Source organism: Cnephaeus nilssonii (assembly GCF_951640355.1).
Source record: "Cnephaeus nilssonii genome assembly, chromosome: 12".
Taxonomy (NCBI): domain Eukaryota; kingdom Metazoa; phylum Chordata; class Mammalia; order Chiroptera; family Vespertilionidae; genus Cnephaeus; species Cnephaeus nilssonii.
In genome coordinates this window covers 22,110,793-22,116,734 of record NC_137083.1, presented here as the reverse complement: position 1 = coordinate 22,116,734, position 5,942 = coordinate 22,110,793, and positions in this window count along the sequence as shown.

The following is a 5,942-nucleotide window of genomic DNA, read 5'->3' as shown; positions in this document are numbered from 1 at the left end:
GATTTACAAATGGTTCCTACTTCAAGAAGCAACAAATACAAAGCAAACTACAACTTTACAAAATATTCTATTGAAAAGACCGTAAGCCATAAATTATTCCATATTGTTATTACTCTACAGTAATATTTAATATTTTCAAATGTTAAGCATATGGTCAATGGTAATGGATTTAGACTTTTTAAAATTTAAAGCAAGACTGGGCTAACATAAGAATAGACACAAGCAGGAACATAGGTGTAACATGGCTCACAAAGAAAGGTAGTTTTATGAGTTTGGAATGCACTACTTATTTTCTGTGTCTGTAGAACAGTGCAGAAGTTCATAACCCCTCAAATTAAATAAGGAGACTTCTGTGGATTTGCACAATTTTATCCTGTTTCGTGTCCTGCCACGTCCTCCATCCATGGAATAGACATCTATCCTCACTGGAAGAGAGAAAAGGAAGTGCTTATTTTATCTCAAGGAAATAACGAAAGAAAAGAAGAAAATTAGATTGATTAGAAAATCAATAACTGGAAGTTAGAATGTCAGAATTAATAGGTCATCAGTACAAATTTTAAATGAATTTTTAATAAAGCAACTGAGGCAAACATTTTAAATAATTTTTTATTATTATGAACGATTTTGTTCTAATTTGTACGTGGCCCATGCTAGGATGCTTTTGCCTTATTCTTGATCTCATAGACCCCTTTACTTCTTAAGTCTCCTTTTTTTTTTTTCTCTCAGTCAGATTACAATCGTCCTCTATTGCCCTATATTTTCTTATTTTTGTGTCAGAAGTGCTAACTACCCCAGCTGGGAAGCTTATCTGTGATCATGTGCGAGTGGAATCAGGATAGTGTCTTTTCTGTTGTGAATGTTCATGCAGCTTTACTTTGGTTTTCCTCATAGCTGTGCCCAGGCTTTTCTGTCCAAATCAGTGGTATGATCTCACTGGTTGCACCATCAGCCCAGGCAAAAAGGAAAATACTATCATGCCAGGTTGATGGGTGACATTAATTTAGTACAGATATGTCTGTGTGTCTGTGTGTGTGTGTGTGTGTGTGTGTGTGTGCCCATTTATTCTATTCTATTATTGGCTATACAGACTCCAATATTGGTTCCCAACTTCTGAAGGTCACATCCCCCTGTGATAAACTGATGAATGCTGGGAAATATCTTCATATAAATGCAAAAAAATACCAATATTTACAAAACTTTTTATATAATTAAAATATTCACATATTCATCAAAATCCATTCACATACTCTAGGGTTGAGGCCCAATGAATAATCCTTAATAAAGTGAAAGAAAAACCTATGTCAAGGTTACTTAGTGACATCAATTTTAGACAAAGCAGATTCTCTGAAGTGAATGATCCAAACAGTAACTTGAAATAATTATTCAAGTGACTATTTTCTTTTTACTTTATCTCACATAGTTACAGATTAAATTCTTGCTGCACTAATGTACTGTTTTTAAAATTTGTGACATATAAGAAATGGAATAATTTTAAACACTAGCATTTTCAAGCATTGATGAAGCTTAGAAGTAATCTATAATAACAAAAGGGCAATATGCTAGTTAGACTGGATGTCTTCTGGACATCATTCCGGACATCCTTCCTGATGAAGCCGGGGCTGGAGGGAAGCCAGCCCAGGTCCCAGGTGCCTGCCGGCAGCCGGAGGAGGAAAGCCCAGGTCCCGGGTGCTAGAGGGAAGCCGGTGCTGGCAGCCAGGGGAAGGAAGGCCTATTCTTGCACGAATTTTCATGCATCGGGCCTCTAGTTATAAATAAAAGGAAGAAAAGAACATCTTCACTGATATGTATGCATTTGTCCTCACACACCTCAATTCATTTTAGCATTTTCATTCCCATAAGAAAATGTTAATGTTTAAATGTTTTATCTGTTTTGATATTTAGCATTGGCAGCTGATTTTGAGAGGTTAGGAATCTGAGCGACTATGTGGCATTGATGCTCAGGCTCATGCAGGAGCAGTGTAGTGTATCATGACAGATTGAAATGGGATTCCTGCCCTGTGAAGGTAAATTTTCCAGCCGCACTAGCACAGATTGAAATAACTCACTCTTGACTGCTGCCGCATAAAGTGTCAGTCTATATCTCAGACTGTAGCTATCAACCACTTTGTGCTGTTGCCTGGGGCAGACACACAAAGATTCCAGAGTGACAAGGGGAGGTTAATGCATTCCCCTCGAGTAACTTAGAGTATTAAAGTTTCAGAGTCTTCACTTTTTTCACTAAAAGATCTTGTCTCAAAGCCAGGAACATATATATTTGTTATATTGGGTGACAATGTACAACAATACACTTTTGCGATGTACCAATTTCTTATTATGTTCCTATTAAAATGAAATACATGTTTATGAATTTTCTCTATTTTAACATAGGAGAAATAGGGAAACAATATGGACAGACTGAGAATGCTAGTCAAATTTCATGATAAAAGTTCAAAGAGGTACAATTTTGCATGTGTTTTTGTTCCTGAGTTTTAACTGAATGGTAGTGAAATTTTTATAGGTTACTTTCAAATTAGTCTCCTCAAAAAATGAAAATGCCTATTCCTTATAATTGGCTTCTAAAAAAATTAAACAGTGGTGTTTTGGAGCCAGCTCTTACTGGAGCCAACTCTTAACGGCCCTTGAGAGCCAGTTATGTAACTTCTTTCCAACTCCCTGAGCGGTGGTGTCACTTCAACAGCTCAGGCTGTAGGAGTACGTAAGGCACAGAAATTGCCAACAGTCCAATTTCCTTTCCCCCTCCTAAACCAGGTGTTAATCATTTATCAGCATATTGTAGACTATCATATTATAATGGAGAAATAATATATGACAGAAATCATGCAGTTTATACTATGGTATAGTCTGATATATACCATAGTATGCATGATATGCTATACTATAGTATGATATGGTACATACCATATTAGCATACTATATATAGTATGTTGCACATAACATACTATCTAGGCCATTGTAGCCATCCAATTTTATCAAGTTCTTTAGATAATGTCAGTAGACTCAAGTGATTTGAGGTGGAGCGTTAACATGCCCTTTTATTCTACACCTTTGTAGACAGTTGATGTGTTACAATGAAAGCAAGTCTTAGACCACGTTCTGGCAATTGTGTATGCGTTAATAGGAAAAAGATAGTGATATGGCAAATTATTTTAGGCTCAGTAAAGACCCTACTCTCTATCTACAGACACTCTGGCAAGAACCTTCTGTGAAAGATTTCCTTCTAGGGGAGCATATCAGGATGGCAACCTATTCAAAATCCTAAAAGTCAAGTGAGTTTATAGAGTACTCCTCAATAAAGTAGTGAGAACAAATAATCAAAAATTATTTACCTAGAGTCCTGCTCTGAAAAAAAATATTTTCTTTCTAGCCAATAACATATCTATGAAACACTATTCATGTCACCAAAGAAAAATATTTTTTAAATGACAGAAAAGTAATGTTAACAGGGATGGGTGAGTGAATTTTCAGGTCCACAATATATTTTAAGTCTTTGAAAATGTAATATGAGTTTGTGTTTTGACAAGATCACCACAAAAATAAAACAATATAAAAGACAAATTATGCAACAAAGAGAAAACAGGTTTAATTTGTTTAAACTTGCAAAGGAGGATTTTGATTACATTTTTCATGCAGTTCCATTAATAACACCAAGGAAATCATAGGGAGAGAGTCTGATTAAAAGATAGGGAACAAAGAAAAGGAATAATTAAGCAATTCTCAGGACACAAAAGATTTGCCAGTGGGGTGCTCAAGGGATCTGTACTACACACTGCAATTCAACGTATCTCTAAAATGTCTGTACTAAGAGGGAAATTTATGCATTGGTTAGTCGGGACCTTGTAAGGTTTCTGGAATGACTTAAGAAAACAAAACTAAATAACTGGTTTGGGAGCAGCAAATAAAATTCAACCCAAGAGTAACATATGTCATATTTAAACGATCATCTGAAGCTATTTATACTCACTAGTAAGTTTTAAATTAGTTGTAACCTCTCAGAAAATTGACCTGAGTCATATCAAGAATTCTCAATCAAGGCATCTCAAAATGAAATAGAGCTCGTTTACATTAACAGTCCAAGTACAAGAGAGTTCATCTTTCACCATGACAGCCATGGCCATCAGGAGGGACAGACCGAGTGAGATACATTAATCCTAAGGCTTGGCAGTCTCCACTCTACTGCTAACTGAGGCTCTAAATTTGGGAAGCCACTCTGATACTCTGAAAACTCTCAGTGCTAAACCTGACCACCAAAATGTTTCCTAATTAGAAAAATAATACTAGACTATAGATTGGGCAATTAAGATCCCCTAGACAATTTTTAAAAATTCACTAAAACTGATACCACAGTTTCCACAGTGTCACCTGCCATGATTCAATTACCCATGGCCAACCATAGTCTGCAAATATGAAAATTCCAGAAATAAATCATCCTAAATTTTAAGTTGCATGCCATTCTGAGTAGTGTGATGAAATCTCTAGTCATCCCACTCTGTCCCTACCAGCATTTACTTATCCCTTGGTCCAGCTTATCCGGGCTGTATATGCTCCCTACCTCTTAATCACTTGGTGATCCTCTGGGGTATCAGATCAACTATCATAGTATGGCAGTGTTTGTATTGAACTAACCCTTATTTTACTTAATAATGGCCCCCAAAAGAATAGTGATACTGGCAATTCAAATATGCCAAAGAAAAACTATAGTGCTTTGTTTAAGTAAAAGGCATGCATCTATGGAAAAAAAAATGTAGCATATACAGGGTTTGATACTATTCCTGGTTTCAGGCATCCACTGGGGGTCTTGGAATTTATCCCCCACAGATAAGGGGGAACTACTGTATTTCATTTTTAACAGACATAAAACACTCAACCTCTGATCTTGCCTTTTGCTTTATTACTTATTGGTTAAGCAGAAAAAAATAATTTACATTAAAATACAAATAAAATTATATACAAGATTTGAAAAATTTTAAATTCCAATGGGGGGGATGAAGGGGTGGATTCTGATAAAAATGCAAAGTCACATTGTTATATTGGGGTAAGAAAGGTGCTGGAATGTTATACCTATTTGAAAGACTAGCAAGCTTCCATGTTCTAGTATTAAATAATTGAATAGAGCAAATGTTACTCTAACTTTGAATTAAAGGTTTCTTATTGGAGAAAGTTGTATGAGTTCTGTTCTAGGACATTAATCATTAGCTCTTAGTCAACAAGGAAAAGGTACTTTTGTTTAAAAAATTGGATGTTGCCTTTCAAATAGTTAACAAGCACATGAGAAAATTGTTTTCATGTTCTTACTAAAATGAGTCTTAAGGGAATAATTCCTGGCCACCCTCATAGCAAAATAACCCTAGTACCTGAAGCTTGAGAATCCTCTCTCCAAATCCCAAATGGAGTAGCACCTTTGGTTGTTGGATAACAAGATCTGCAAAGGTAGCATCAGTTACTCTAACAATGGTAGCTAACAATAAGCACAGGATAATAATAAGCACAATAGCACAGAAAATAATAACAAAAGAAGAAATGCTACATGCCACCCAGAGCCCTGCCAGGAAAGGGACATGACTTGAAGTTCCAAAGGTTCTGCAAGGTGGAATTGCAAACGAAATACAAAAGGTTATTTGTGAATTTTGCCCCAAAATTCTAGAAAGAGGATGGTGCTTTAGAACTAAATGTTTAAGACTGAAAAGAGATCCATTACAAATAACTAATTTCTTTCTAAAATGTTTTTTCCATGATAGAAAAGCCTAGTCACAAGTTATGTTTTTGACCAAAGTCTTTGAGTTGGATTTTGCACTCTGAATATTGTTTTCAATAATTCTAATGTTGTTTCTTTGGTACTCACTTTGCACCAATAGACACAAATGCTTACGTGGTGAGTTTGATTTGGTGACTCGCTGCTAGTAATAGTTATTACCCACCCTGTG